The sequence below is a fragment of the Coffea arabica genome, chromosome 11c, assembly GCF_036785885.1.
Source record: "Coffea arabica cultivar ET-39 chromosome 11c, Coffea Arabica ET-39 HiFi, whole genome shotgun sequence".
NCBI classification, from domain to species: Eukaryota; Viridiplantae; Streptophyta; class Magnoliopsida; order Gentianales; family Rubiaceae; genus Coffea; species Coffea arabica.
Window position 1 is genome coordinate 14,527,691 of NC_092330.1, and position 16,672 is coordinate 14,544,362.

Here is a 16,672-nt window from a genome sequence, read left to right on the forward strand (position 1 = left end):
GTATGGATCAGGCCCACGCAATGAGCTGATTCGAATTCCATTGGGCCCAGTCACACGTGTACGTTCCAAGTTCTTCAAGGAATTCCTCCAAGGCCTTGTTCGAATAGTCCAAGGCCAACATGGAGTCCATAGGGATATTGAAGGCCAAGAAGGATACAAACAAATCATATACACACTGATCCAATCCCGTGGAGAGTCAAGCGGGCCTCCAAGTGATTGGGCCGAGTTGGGTCTTTAGGCCTTAATGTTGCTTTGGGTTAGAATAACTGCGTAATAGAAGCATGGGTCGGCCAATCTAGACACCAAGATGGCCGACTGCTCCTTTAGGGTTTTAGAAACCTCTAGCCTATAAAAGGGCTTGCTTTGCAAGGGTTTTGGACACAAGTTGGATCAATACAATTTGATTGATGTCGATTCTTCTTGTTAAGAGATATTCGAGCCTTTTCACTTTCTTTGGCAGGGGTTGTAAGCAATATTGCATCTCGTTCTAGATTGTTCTACCGACCTATCCATTCGAGTAATCACCTCTGTGGAGTCATCGTTCTAACACCTATAATCAAATCTTATCGTCCCGTTTGATTCTAGGTTCCGCGATCCAAGCGTTAGACCACCTTGCTAGATCCTTGGGCAACGTGCTACGTGTCTCGAAACAAGTTGATCGAGGACCGTATCGGTGACGTGTGTATGGATCAGGGCCCACGCAATGAGCTGGTCCGAGTTCCATTGGGCCCAGTCACACGTGTACGTTCCAAGTTCTTCAAGGAATTCCTCCAAGGCCTTGTTCGAATGGTCCAAGACCAACATGGAGTCCATAGGGATATTGAAGGCCAAGAAGGATACAAACAAATCATATTCACACTGATCCAATCCCGTGGAGAGTCAAGCGGGCCTCCAAGTGATTGGGCCGAGTTGGGTCTTTAGGCCTTAATGTTGCTTTGGGTTAGAATAACTGCGTAATAGAAGCATGGGTCGGCCAATCTAGACACCAAGATGGCCGACTGCTCCTTTAGGATTTTAAAAACCTCTAGCCTATGAAAGGGCTTGCTTTGCAAGGGTTTTGGACACAAGTTGGATCAATACAATTGATTTATGTCGATTCTTCCTGTTAAGAGATATTCGAGCCTTTTCACTTGCTTTGGCAAGGGTTGTATGCAATATTGCGTACCGTCCTAGATTGTTCTACCGACCTATCCATTCGAGTAATCACCTCTGTGAAGTCATCGTTCTAACGCCTATAATTGAATCTTATCATCCCGCTTGATTCTAGGTTCCACATTCCAAGCATTGGACCACCTCGCCAGATCCTTGGGCAAACGTACTACGTGTCTCGAAACGAGTTGATCGAGGACCGTATCAGTGACGTGTGTATGGATCAGGGCCCACGCAATGAGCTAATCCGGTACCATTAGGGCCAGTCACACGTGTACGAGCCAAGTTCTTCGAGGAATCCCTCCAAGGCCTTGTTCGAATGGTCCAAGACCAACATGGAGTCCATAGGGATATTGAAGGCCAAGAAGGATACAAGCAAATCGTATTCACCATGATCCAAGCCTATGGAGAGTCAAGCGGGCCTCCAAGTGATTGGGCCGAGTAGGGTCTTTAGGCCTTAATGTTGCTTAGGGTTGCATTAACTAATTAGTAGAAGCATGGGCCGGCCCGTCTTGATACCAAGATGGCCGACTGCTCTTTTAGGGTTTTCGTAGGGTTTTAGTAACCTCTAGCCTATAAATGGGCTTGCATTATAAGGGTCTTGGACACAAGTTGGATCAATAAAGTTTGGTTAATTTCGATTCTTCTTGTCAAGAGAGAGTCGAGCCTTTTTACTTGCCTTTCCAAGGGTTGTGAGCAATCTTGCGTCTCGTCCTAGATTGTTCTACCGACCGCTGTGGAGTCGTCGTTCTACCCCCTTTAATCAAATCGTGTTGTCCGTTTGATTCTAGGTTCCGCAATCCAAGAGTTGGATCACCTCGCTAGATACTTGAGCAAACGTGCTATGTGTCTCGTAACGAGTTGATCAAGGACCATATCAGTGATGTGTGCATGGATCATGGCCCACAAAATGATCCGGTCCGAGGTCTATTGGGCCTAGTCACACATGCACGAGCCAAGCTCTTAAAGGAATCCCTCCAAGGCCTTGTTCAAATGGTCCAAGACCAACATGGAGTCCATAGGGATATTGAAGGCCTATAAGGAGACAAGCAAAACATCTACACCATGATACAAGCCCATGGAGAGTCAAGCGAGCCTCCAAGTGATTGGGCCGAGTTGGGTCTTTAGGCCTTAATGTTGCTTAGGGTTAGATTAACTGCGTAATAGAAGCATGGGTCGGTCAATCTATACACCAAGATGGCCGACTGCTCCTTTAGGGTTTTAGAAACCTCTAGCCTATAAAAGGGCTTGCTTTGCAAGGGTTTTGGACACAAGTTGGATCAATACAATTTGATTAATGTCGATTCTTCTTGTTAAGAGATATTCGAGCCTTTTCACTTGCTTTGGCATGGGTTGTAAGCAATATTGCGTCTCGTCCTAGATTTTTCAACCGACCTATCCATTCGAGTAATCACCTCTGTGGAGTTATCGTTCTAACGCCTATAATTAAATCTTATCGTCCCGCTTGATTCTAGGTTCCGCAATCCAAGCGTTGGACCACCTCGCGAGATCCTTGGGCAAGCGTGCTACGTGTCTCGAAACGAGTTGATTATGGACCGTATCAGTGACGTGTGTATGGATCAGGCCCACGCAATGAGCTGATTCGAATTCCATTGGGCCCAGTCACACGTGTACGTTCCAAGTTCTTCAAGGAATTCCTCCAAGGCCTTGTTCGAATAGTCCAAGGCCAACATGGAGTCCATAGGGATATTGAAGGCCAAGAAGGATACAAACAAATCATATACACACTGATCCAATCCCGTGGAGAGTCAAGCGGGCCTCCAAGTGATTGGGCCGAGTTGGGTCTTTAGGCCTTAATGTTGCTTTGGGTTAGAATAACTGCGTAATAGAAGCATGGGTCGGCCAATCTAGACACCAAGATGGCCGACTGCTCCTTTAGGGTTTTAGAAACCTCTAGCCTATAAAAGGGCTTGCTTTGCAAGGGTTTTGGACACAAGTTGGATCAATACAATTTGATTGATGTCGATTCTTCTTGTTAAGAGATATTCGAGCCTTTTCACTTTCTTTGGCAGGGGTTGTAAGCAATATTGCGTCTCGTCCTAGATTGTTCTACCGACCTATCCATTCGAGTAATCACCTCTGTGGAGTCATCGTTCTAACACCTATAATTAAATCTTATCGTCCCGCTTGATTCTAGGTTCCGCGATCCAAGCGTTAGACCGCCTCGCTAGATCCTTGGGCAACGTGCTACGTGTCTCGAAACAAGTTGATCGAGGACCGTATCGGTGACGTGTGTATGGATCAGGGCCCACGCAATGAGCTGGTCCGAGTTCCATTGGGCCCAGTCACACGTGTACGAGCCAAGTTCTTCAAGGAATCCCTCCAAGGCCTTGTTCGAATGGTCCAAGACTAGCATGGAGTCCATAGGGATATTGAATGCCAAGAAGGATACAAGCAAATCATCTACACCATGATCCAAGCCTATGGAGAGTCAAGCGGGCCTCCAAGTGATTGGGCCGATCAGGGTCTTTCGGCCATAATGTTGCTTAGGGTTGGATTAACTACGTAGTAGAAGCATGGGCCGGCCCGTCTTGATACCAAGATGGCCGACTGCTCTTTTATTGTTTTTGTAGGGTTTTAGTAATCTCTAGCCTATAAAAGGGCTTGCATTATAAGGGTTTTGGACACAAGTTGGATCAATAAAGTTTGGTTAATTTCGATTCTTCTTGTCAAGAGAGAGTCGAGCCTTTTTACTTGCCTTTGCAAGGGTTGTGAGCAATCTTGCGTCTCGTCCTAGATTGTTCTACCGACGTATCTATTAGAGTAATCACCACTGTGGAGTCGTTGTTCTACCCCCTATAATCAAATCGTGTTGTCCGTTTGATTCTAGGTTCCGCAATCCAAGCGTTGGATCACCTCGCTAGATACTTGAGCAAACGTGCTATGTTTCTCGTAACGAGTTGATCAAGGACCGTATCAGTAATGTGTGCATGGATCATGGCCCACAAAATGATCCGGTCAGAGTTCTATTGGGCCTAGTCACACATGCACAAGCCAAGCTCTTAAAGAAATCCCTCCAAGGCCTGGTTCAAATGGTCCAAGACCAACACGGAGTCCATGGGGATATTGAAGGCCTAGAAGGAGACAAGCAAAACATCTACACCATGATCCATGCCCATGGAGAGTCAAGCGAGCCTCCAAGTGATTGGGCCGAGTAGGGTCTTTAGGCCTTAATGTTGCATAGGGTTAGATTAACTGCATAATAGAAGCATGGGTCGGCCAATCTAGACACCAAGATGGCCGACTGCTCCTTTAGGGTTTTAGAAACCTCTAGCCTATAAAAGGGCTTGCTTTGCAAGGGTTTTGGACACAATTTGGATCAATACAATTTGATTAATGTCGATTCTTCTTATTAAGAGATATTCGAGCCTTTGCTTTGGCATGGGTTGTAAGCAATATTGCGTCTCGTCCTAGATTGTTCTACCGACCTATCCATTCGAGTAATCACCTCTGTGGAGTCATCGTTCCAACGCCTATAATGAAACCTTATCGTCCCGCTTGATTCTAGGTTCTGCAATCCAAGCGTTGGACCACCTCGCTAGATCCTTGGGCAAACGTGCAACGTGTCTCGAAACGAGTTGATCGAGGACCGTATCAGTGACGTGTGTATGGATCAGGGCCCACGCAATGAGCTGGTCGGAGTTCCATTGGGCCCAGTCACACGTGTACGATCCAAGTTCTTCAAGGAATCCCACCAAGGCCTTGTTCGAATGGTCCAAGACCAACATGGAGTCCATAGGGATATTGAAGGCCAAAAAGGATACAAGCTAATCATCTACACCATGATCCAAACCCGTGGAGAGTCAAGCGGGCCTCCAAGTGATTGGGCCGAATTGGATCTTTAGGCCTTAATGTTGCTTAGAATTAGATTAACTGCGTAATAGAAGCATGGGTCGGCCAATCTAGACACCAAGATGGCCGACCGCTCCTTTAGGGTTTTAGAAACCTCTAGCCTATGAAAGGGCTTGCTTTGCAAGGGTTTTGGACACAAGTTGGATCAATACAATTTGATTTGTGTCGATTCTTCTTGTTAAGAGATATTCGAGCCTTTTCACTTGCTTTGGCAAAGGTTGTAAGCAATATTGCGTCTCGTCCTAGATTTTTCTACCGACCTATCCATACGAGTAATCACCTCCGTGGATTTATCGTTCCAACGCCTATAATTAAATCTTATCGTCCCGCTTGATTCTAGGTTCCGCAATCCAGGCGTTGGACCACCTCGCTAGATCCTTGGGCAAGCGTGCTACGTGTCTCGAAACGAGTTGATGGAGGGCCGTATCAGTGACGTGTGTATGGATCTGTGCCCACGCAATGAGCTGGTCCGAGTTCCATTGGGCCCAGTCACACGTGTACGATCCAAGTTCTTCAAGGAATCCCACCAAGGCCTTGTTCGAATGGTCCAAGAGCAACATGGAGTCCATAGGGATATTGAAGGCCAAGATGGATACAAGCTAAACATCTACACCATGATCCAAACCCGTGGAGAGTCAAGCGGGCCTCCAAGTGATTGGTCCGAGTTGGATCTTTAGGCCTTAATGTTGCTTAGGGTTAGATTAACTGCGTAATAGAAGCATGGGTCGTCCAATCTAGATACCAAGATGGCCGACCGCTCCTTTAGGGTTTTAGAAACCTCTAGCCTATGAAAGGGCTTGCTTTGCAAGGGTTTTGGACAGAAGTTGGATCAATACAATTTGATTTATGTCGATTCTTCTTGTTAAGAGATAGTCGAGCCTTTTCACTTGCTTTGGCAAGGGTTGTATGCAATATTGCGTACCGTCCTAGATTGTTCTACCGACCTATCCATTCGAGTAATCACCTCTGTGGAGTCATCGTTCCAACGCCAATAATTAAATCTTATCGTCCCGCTTGATTCTCGGTTCCGCAATCCAGGCGTTGGACCACCTCGCTAGATCCTTGGGCAAGCGTGCTACGTGTCTCGAAACGAGTTGATGGAGGACCGTATCAGTGACGTGTGTATGGATCTGGGCCCACGCAATGAGCTGGTCCGAGTTCCATTGGGCCCAGTCACACGTGTACGATCCAAGTTCTTCAAGGAATCCCACCAAGGCCTTGTTCGAATGGTCCAAGACCAACATGGAGTCCATAGGGATATTGAAGGCCAAAAAGGATACAAGCTAATCATCTACACCATGATCCAAACCCGTGGAGAGTCAAGCGGGCCTCCAAGTGATTGGGCCGAGTTGGATCTTTAGGCCTAAATGTTGCTTAGAGTTAGATTAACTGCGTAATAGAAGCATGGGTCGGCCAATCTAGACACCAAGATGGCCGACCGCTCCTTTAGGGTTTTAGAAACCTCTAGCCTATAAAAGGGCTTGCTTTGCAAGGGTTTTGGACACAATTTGGATCAATACAATTTGATTAATGTCGATTCTTCTTATTAAAAGATATTCGAGCCTTTTCACTTGCTTTGGCATGGGTTGTAAGCAATATTGCGTCTCGTCCTAGATTGTTCTACCGACCTATCCATTCGAGTAATCACCTCTGTGGAGTCATCGTTCCAACGCCTATAATGAAATCTTATCGTCCCGCTTGATTCTAGGTTCTGCAATCCAAGCGTTGGACCACCTCGCTAGATCCTTGGGCAAACGTGCAACGTGTCTCGAAACGAGTTGATCGAGGACCGTATCAGTGACGTGTGTATGGATCAGGGCCCACGCAATGAGCTGGTCGGAGTTCCATTGGGCCCAGTCACACGTGTACGAGCCAAGTTCTTCAAGGAATCCCTCCAAGGCCTTGTTCGAATGGTCCAAGACCTACATGGAGTCCATAGGGATATTGAAGGCCAAGAAGGATACAAGCAAATCATCTACACCCTGATCCAATCCCATGGAGAGTCAAACGGGCCTCCAAGTGATTGGGCCGAATAGGGTCTTTAAGCCTTAATGTTGCTTAGAGTTAGATTAACTGCGTAATAGAAGCATGGATCGGCCAATCTAGACACCAATATGGCCGACTGCTCCTTCATGGTTTTAGAAACCTGTAGCCTGTAAAAGGGCTTGCTTTGCAAGGGTTTTGGACACCAGTTGGATCAATACAATTTGATTAATATCGATTCTTCTTGTTAAGAGATATTCGAGCCTTTTCACTTGCTTTGGCAAAGGTTGTAAGCAATATTGCGTCTCGTCCTAGATTTTTCTACCGACCTATCCATACGAGTAATCACCTCCGTGGATTTATCGTTCCAACGCCTATAATTAAATCTTATCGTCCCGCTTGATTCTAGGTTCCGCAATCCAGGCGTTGGACCACCTCGCTAGATCCTTGGGCAAACGTGCTACGTGTCTCGAAACGAGTTGATGGAGGACCGTATCAGTGACGTGTGTATGGATCTGTGCCCACGCAATGAGCTGGTCCGAGTTCCATTGGGCCCAGTCACACGTGTACGATCCAAGTTCTTCAAGGAATCCCACCAAGGCCTTGTTCGAATGGTCCAAGACCAACATGGAGTCCATAGGGATGTTGAAGGCCAAGATGGATACAAGCTAAACATCTACACCATGATCCAAACCCGTGGAGAGTCAAGCGGGCCTCCAAGTGATTGGTCCGAGTTGGATCTTTAGGCCTTAATGTTGCTTAGGGTTAGATTAACTGCGTAATAGAAGCATGGGTCGACCAATCTAGACACCAAGATGGCCGACCGCTCCTTTAGGGTTTTAGAAACCTCTAGCCAATGAAAGGGCTTGCTTTGCAAGGGTTTTGGACAGAAGTTGGATCAATACAATTTGATTTATGTCGATTCTTCTTGTTAAGAGATAGTCGAGCCTTTTCACTTGCTTTGGCAAGGGTTGTATGCAATATTGCGTACCGTCCTAGATTGTTCTACCGACCTATCCATTCGAGTAATCACCTCTGTGGAGTCATCGTTCCAACGCCAATAATTAAATCTTATCGTCCCGCTTGATTCTCGGTTCCGCAATCCAGGCGTTGGACCACCTCGCTAGATCCTTGGGCAAGCGTGCTACGTGTCTCGAAACGAGTTGATGGAGGACCGTATCAGTGACGTGTGTATGGATCTGGGCCCACGCAATGAGCTGGTCCGAGTTCCACTGGGCCCAGTCACACGTGTACGATCCAAGTTCTTCAAGGAATCCCACCAAGGCCTTGTTCGAATGGTCCAAGACCAACATGGAGTCCATAGGGATATTGAAGGCCAAGATGGATACAAGCTAAACATCTACACCATGATCCAAACCCGTGGAGAGTCAAGCGGGCCTCCAAGTGATTGGTCCGAGTTGGATCTTAAGGCCTTAATGTTGCTTAGGGTTAGATTAACTGCGTAATAGAAGCATGGGTCGGCCAATCTAGATACCAAGATGGCCGACCGCTCCTTTAGGGTTTTAGAAACCTCTAGCCTATGAAAGGGCTTGCTTTGCAAGGGTTTTGGACAGAAGTTGGATCAATACAATTTGATTTATGTCGATTCTTCTTGTTAAGAGATAGTCGAGCCTTTTCACTTGCTTTGGCAAGGGTTGTATGCAATATTGCGTACCTTCCTAGATTGTTCTACCGACCTATCCATTCGAGTAATCACCTCTGTGGAGTCATCGTTCCAACGCCAATAATTAAATCTTATCGTCCCGCTTGATTCTCGGTTCCGCAATCCAGGCGTTGGACCACCTCGCTAGATCCTTGGGCAAGCGTGCTACGTGTCTCGAAACGAGTTGATGGAGGACCGTATCAGTGACGTGTGTATGGATCTGGGCCCACGCAATGAGCTGGTCCGAGTTCCATTGGGCCCAGTCACACGTGTACGATCCAAGTTCTTCAAGAAATCCCACCAAGGCCTTGTTCGAATGGTCCAAGACCAACATGGAGTCCATAGGGATATTGAAGGCCAAAAAGGATACAAGCTAATCATCTACACCATGATCCAAACCCGTGGAGAGTCAAGCGGGCCTCCAAGTGATTGGGCCGAGTTGGATCTTTAGGCCTTAATGTTGCTTAGAATTAGATTAACTGCGTAATAGAAGCATGGGTCGGCCAATCTAGACACCAAGATGGCCGACCGCTCCTTTAGGGTTTTAGAAACCTCTAGCCTATGAAAGGGCTTGCTTTGCAAGGGTTTAGGGTCTTTAGGCCTTAATGTTGCTTAGGGTTGCATTAACTAATTAGTAGAAGCATGGGCCGGCCCGTCTTGATACCAAGATGGCCGACTGCTCTTTGAGGGTTTTCGTAGGATTTTAGTAACCTCTAGCCTATAAATGGGCTTGCATTATAAGGGTCTTGGACACAAGTTGGATCAATAAAGTTTGGTTAATTAAATTCTTCTTGTCAAGAGAGAGTCGAGCCTTTTTACTTGCCTTTCCAAGGGTTGTGAGCAATCTTGCGTCTCGTCCTAGATTGTTCTACCGACCACTGTGGAGTCGTCGTTCTACCCCCTTTAATCAAATCGTGTTGTCCGTTTGATTCTAGGTTCCGCAATCCAAGAGTTGGATCACCTCGCTAGATACTTGAGCAAACGTGCTATGTGTCTCGTAACGAGTTGATCAAGGACCGTATCAGTGATGTGTGCATGGATCATGGCCCACAAAATGATCCGGTCCGAGGTCTATTGGGCCTAGTCACACATGCACGAGCCAAGCTCTTAAAGGAATCCCTCCAAGGCCTTGTTCAAATGGTCCAAGACCAACATGGAGTCCATAGGGATATTGAAGGCCTATAAGGAGACAAGCAAAACATCTACACCATGATACAAGCCCATGGAGAGTCAAGCGAGCCTCCAAGTGATTGGGCCGAGTTGGGTCTTTAGGCCTTAATGTTGCTTAGGGTTAGATTAACTGCGTAATAGAAGCATGGGTCGGTCAATCTATACACCAAGATGGCCGACTGCTCCTTTAGGGTTTTAGAAACCTCTAGCCTATAAAAGGGCTTGCTTTGCAAGGGTTTTGGACACAAGTTGGATCAATACAATTTGATTTATGTCGATTCTTCTTGTTAAGAGATATTCGAGCCTTTTCACTTGCTTTGGCATGGGTTGTAAGCAATATTGCGTATCGTCCTAGATTGTTCTACCGACCTATCCATTCGAGTAATCACCTCTGTGGAGTCATCGTTCTAACGCCTATAATTAAATCTTATCGTCCCGCTTGATTCTAGGTTCCGCAATCCAAGCGTTGGACCACCTCGCTAGATCCTTGGGCAAGCGTGCTACGTGTCTCGAAACGAGTTGATTATGGACCGTATCAGTGACGTGTGTATGGATCAGGGCCCACGCAATGAGCTGATCCGAGTTCCATTGGGCCCAGTCACACGTGTACGTTCCAAGTTCTTCAAGGAATTCCTCCAAGGCCTTGTTCGAATGGTCCAAGACCAACATGTAGTCCATAGGGATATTGAAGGCCAAGAAGGATACAAACAAATCATATTCACACTGATCCAATCCCGTGGAGAGTCAAGCGGGCCTCCAAGTGATTGGGCCGAGTTGGGTCTTTAGGCCTTAATGTTGCTTTGGGTTAGAATAACTGCGTAATAGAAGCATGGGTCGGCCAATCTAGACACCAAGATGGCCGACTGCTCCTTTAGGATTTTAAAAACCTCTAGCCTATGAAAGGGCTTGCTTTGCAAGGGTTTTGGACACAAGTTGGATCAATACAATTGATTTATGTCGATTCTTCCTGTTAAGAGATATTCGAGCCTTTTCACTTGCTTTGGCAAGGGTTGTATGCAATATTGCGTACCGTCCTAGATTGTTCTACCGACCTATCCATTCGAGTAATCACCTCTGTGGAGTCATCGTTCTAACACCTATAATCAAATCTTATCGTCCCGTTTGATTCTAGGTTCCGCGATCCAAGCGTTAGACCACCTTGCTAGATCCTTGGGCAACGTGCTACGTGTCTCGAAACAAGTTGATCGAGGACCGTATCGGTGACGTGTGTATGGATCAGGGCCCACGCAATGAGCTGGTCCGAGTTCCATTGGGCCCAGTCACACGTGTACGTTCCAAGTTCTTCAAGGAATTCCTCCAAGGCCTTGTTCGAATGGTCCAAGACCAACATGGAGTCCATAGGGATATTGAAGGCCAAGAAGGATACAAACAAATCATATTCACACTGATCCAATCCCGTGGAGAGTCAAGCGGGCCTCCAAGTGATTGGGCCGAGTTGGGTCTTTAGGCCTTAATGTTGCTTTGGGTTAGAATAACTGCGTAATAGAAGCATGGGTCGGCCAATCTAGACACCAAGATGGCCGACTGCTCCTTTAGGATTTTAAAAACCTCTAGCCTATGAAAGGGCTTGCTTTGCAAGGGTTTTGGACACAAGTTGGATCAATACAATTGATTTATGTCGATTCTTCCTGTTAAGAGATATTCGAGCCTTTTCACTTGCTTTGGCAAGGGTTGTATGCAATATTGCGTACCGTCCTAGATTGTTCTACCGACCTATCCATTCGAGTAATCACCTCTGTGAAGTCATCGTTCTAACGCCTATAATTGAATCTTATCATCCCGCTTGATTCTAGGTTCCACATTCCAAGCATTGGACCACCTCGCCAGATCCTTGGGCAAACGTACTACGTGTCTCGAAACGAGTTGATCGAGGACCGTATCAGTGACGTGTGTATGGATCAGGGCCCACGCAATGAGCTAATCCGGTACCATTAGGGCCAGTCACACGTGTACGAGCCAAGTTCTTCGAGGAATCCCTCCAAGGCCTTGTTCGAATGGTCGAAGACCAACATGGAGTCCATAGGGATATTGAAGGCCAAGAAGGATACAAGCAAATCGTATTCACCATGATCCAAGCCTATGGAGAGTCAAGCGGGCCTCCAAGTGATTGGGCCGAGTAGGGTCTTTAGGCCTTAATGTTGCTTAGGGTTGCATTAACTAATTAGTAGAAGCATGGGCCGGCCCGTCTTGATACCAAGATGGCCGACTGCTCTTTTAGGGTTTTCGTAGGGTTTTAGTAACCTCTAGCCTATAAATGGGCTTGCATTATAAGGGTCTTGGACACAAGTTGGATCAATAAAGTTTGGTTAATTTCGATTCTTCTTGTCAAGAGAGAGTCGAGCCTTTTTACTTGCCTTTCCAAGGGTTGTGAGCAATCTTGCGTCTCGTCCTAGATTGTTCTACCGACCGCTGTGGAGTCGTCGTTCTACCCCCTTTAATCAAATCGTGTTGTCCGTTTGATTCTAGGTTCCGCAATCCAAGAGTTGGATCACCTCGCTAGATACTTGAGCAAACGTGCTATGTGTCTCGTAACGAGTTGATCAAGGACCATATCAGTGATGTGTGCATGGATCATGGCCCACAAAATGATCCGGTCCGAGGTCTATTGGGCCTAGTCACACATGCACGAGCCAAGCTCTTAAAGGAATCCCTCCAAGGCCTTGTTCAAATGGTCCAAGACCAACATGGAGTCCATAGGGATATTGAAGGCCTATAAGGAGACAAGCAAAACATCTACACCATGATACAAGCCCATGGAGAGTCAAGCGAGCCTCCAAGTGATTGGGCCGAGTTGGGTCTTTAGGCCTTAATGTTGCTTAGGGTTAGATTAACTGCGTAATAGAAGCATGGGTCGGTCAATCTATACACCAAGATGGCCGACTGCTCCTTTAGGGTTTTAGAAACCTCTAGCCTATAAAAGGGCTTGCTTTGCAAGGGTTTTGGACACAAGTTGGATCAATACAATTTGATTAATGTCGATTCTTCTTGTTAAGAGATATTCGAGCCTTTTCACTTGCTTTGGCATGGGTTGTAAGCAATATTGCGTCTCGTCCTAGATTTTTCAACCGACCTATCCATTCGAGTAATCACCTCTGTGGAGTTATCGTTCTAACGCCTATAATTAAATCTTATCGTCCCGCTTGATTCTAGGTTCCGCAATCCAAGCGTTGGACCACCTCGCGAGATCCTTGGGCAAGCGTGCTACGTGTCTCGAAACGAGTTGATTATGGACCGTATCAGTGACGTGTGTATGGATCAGGCCCACGCAATGAGCTGATTCGAATTCCATTGGGCCCAGTCACACGTGTACGTTCCAAGTTCTTCAAGGAATTCCTCCAAGGCCTTGTTCGAATAGTCCAAGGCCAACATGGAGTCCATAGGGATATTGAAGGCCAAGAAGGATACAAACAAATCATATACACACTGATCCAATCCCGTGGAGAGTCAAGCGGGCCTCCAAGTGATTGGGCCGAGTTGGGTCTTTAGGCCTTAATGTTGCTTTGGGTTAGAATAACTGCGTAATAGAAGCATGGGTCGGCCAATCTAGACACCAAGATGGCCGACTGCTCCTTTAGGGTTTTAGAAACCTCTAGCCTATAAAAGGGCTTGCTTTGCAAGGGTTTTGGACACAAGTTGGATCAATACAATTTGATTGATGTCGATTCTTCTTGTTAAGAGATATTCGAGCCTTTTCACTTTCTTTGGCAGGGGTTGTAAGCAATATTGCGTCTCGTCCTAGATTGTTCTACCGACCTATCCATTCGAGTAATCACCTCTGTGGAGTCATCGTTCTAACACCTATAATTAAATCTTATCGTCCCGCTTGATTCTAGGTTCCGCGATCCAAGCGTTAGACCGCCTCGCTAGATCCTTGGGCAACGTGCTACGTGTCTCGAAACAAGTTGATCGAGGACCGTATCGGTGACGTGTGTATGGATCAGGGCCCACGCAATGAGCTGGTCCGAGTTCCATTGGGCCCAGTCACACGTGTACGAGCCAAGTTCTTCAAGGAATCCCTCCAAGGCCTTGTTCGAATGGTCCAAGACTAGCATGGAGTCCATAGGGATATTGAATGCCAAGAAGGATACAAGCAAATCATCTACACCATGATCCAAGCCTATGGAGAGTCAAGCGGGCCTCCAAGTGATTGGGCCGATCAGGGTCTTTCGGCCATAATGTTGCTTAGGGTTGGATTAACTACGTAGTAGAAGCATGGGCCGGCCCGTCTTGATACCAAGATGGCCGACTGCTCTTTTATTGTTTTTGTAGGGTTTTAGTAATCTCTAGCCTATAAAAGGGCTTGCATTATAAGGGTTTTGGACACAAGTTGGATCAATAAAGTTTGGTTAATTTCGATTCTTCTTGTCAAGAGAGAGTCGAGCCTTTTTACTTGCCTTTGCAAGGGTTGTGAGCAATCTTGCGTCTCGTCCTAGATTGTTCTACCGACGTATCTATTAGAGTAATCACCACTGTGGAGTCGTTGTTCTACCCCCTATAATCAAATCGTGTTGTCCGTTTGATTCTAGGTTCCGCAATCCAAGCGTTGGATCACCTCGCTAGATACTTGAGCAAACGTGCTATGTTTCTCGTAACGAGTTGATCAAGGACCGTATCAGTAATGTGTGCATGGATCATGGCCCACAAAATGATCCGGTCAGAGTTCTATTGGGCCTAGTCACACATGCACAAGCCAAGCTCTTAAAGAAATCCCTCCAAGGCCTGGTTCAAATGGTCCAAGACCAACACGGAGTCCATGGGGATATTGAAGGCCTAGAAGGAGACAAGCAAAACATCTACACCATGATCCATGCCCATGGAGAGTCAAGCGAGCCTCCAAGTGATTGGGCCGAGTAGGGTCTTTAGGCCTTAATGTTGCATAGGGTTAGATTAACTGCATAATAGAAGCATGGGTCGGCCAATCTAGACACCAAGATGGCCGACTGCTCCTTTAGGGTTTTAGAAACCTCTAGCCTATAAAAGGGCTTGCTTTGCAAGGGTTTTGGACACAATTTGGATCAATACAATTTGATTAATGTCGATTCTTCTTATTAAGAGATATTCGAGCCTTTGCTTTGGCATGGGTTGTAAGCAATATTGCGTCTCGTCCTAGATTGTTCTACCGACCTATCCATTCGAGTAATCACCTCTGTGGAGTCATCGTTCCAACGCCTATAATGAAACCTTATCGTCCCGCTTGATTCTAGGTTCTGCAATCCAAGCGTTGGACCACCTCGCTAGATCCTTGGGCAAACGTGCAACGTGTCTCGAAACGAGTTGATCGAGGACCGTATCAGTGACGTGTGTATGGATCAGGGCCCACGCAATGAGCTGGTCGGAGTTCCATTGGGCCCAGTCACACGTGTACGATCCAAGTTCTTCAAGGAATCCCACCAAGGCCTTGTTCGAATGGTCCAAGACCAACATGGAGTCCATAGGGATATTGAAGGCCAAAAAGGATACAAGCTAATCATCTACACCATGATCCAAACCCGTGGAGAGTCAAGCGGGCCTCCAAGTGATTGGGCCGAATTGGATCTTTAGGCCTTAATGTTGCTTAGAATTAGATTAACTGCGTAATAGAAGCATGGGTCGGCCAATCTAGACACCAAGATGGCCGACCGCTCCTTTAGGGTTTTAGAAACCTCTAGCCTATGAAAGGGCTTGCTTTGCAAGGGTTTTGGACACAAGTTGGATCAATACAATTTGATTTGTGTCGATTCTTCTTGTTAAGAGATATTCGAGCCTTTTCACTTGCTTTGGCAAAGGTTGTAAGCAATATTGCGTCTCGTCCTAGATTTTTCTACCGACCTATCCATACGAGTAATCACCTCCGTGGATTTATCGTTCCAACGCCTATAATTAAATCTTATCGTCCCGCTTGATTCTAGGTTCCGCAATCCAGGCGTTGGACCACCTCGCTAGATCCTTGGGCAAGCGTGCTACGTGTCTCGAAACGAGTTGATGGAGGGCCGTATCAGTGACGTGTGTATGGATCTGTGCCCACGCAATGAGCTGGTCCGAGTTCCATTGGGCCCAGTCACACGTGTACGATCCAAGTTCTTCAAGGAATCCCACCAAGGCCTTGTTCGAATGGTCCAAGAGCAACATGGAGTCCATAGGGATATTGAAGGCCAAGATGGATACAAGCTAAACATCTACACCATGATCCAAACCCGTGGAGAGTCAAGCGGGCCTCCAAGTGATTGGTCCGAGTTGGATCTTTAGGCCTTAATGTTGCTTAGGGTTAGATTAACTGCGTAATAGAAGCATGGGTCGTCCAATCTAGATACCAAGATGGCCGACCGCTCCTTTAGGGTTTTAGAAACCTCTAGCCTATGAAAGGGCTTGCTTTGCAAGGGTTTTGGACAGAAGTTGGATCAATACAATTTGATTTATGTCGATTCTTCTTGTTAAGAGATAGTCGAGCCTTTTCACTTGCTTTGGCAAGGGTTGTATGCAATATTGCGTACCGTCCTAGATTGTTCTACCGACCTATCCATTCGAGTAATCACCTCTGTGGAGTCATCGTTCCAACGCCAATAATTAAATCTTATCGTCCCGCTTGATTCTCGGTTCCGCAATCCAGGCGTTGGACCACCTCGCTAGATCCTTGGGCAAGCGTGCTACGTGTCTCGAAACGAGTTGATGGAGGACCGTATCAGTGACGTGTGTATGGATCTGGGCCCACGCAATGAGCTGGTCCGAGTTCCATTGGGCCCAGTCACACGTGTACGATCCAAGTTCTTCAAGGAATCCCACCAAGGCCTTGTTCGAATGGTCCAAGACCAACATGGAGTCCATAGGGATATTGAA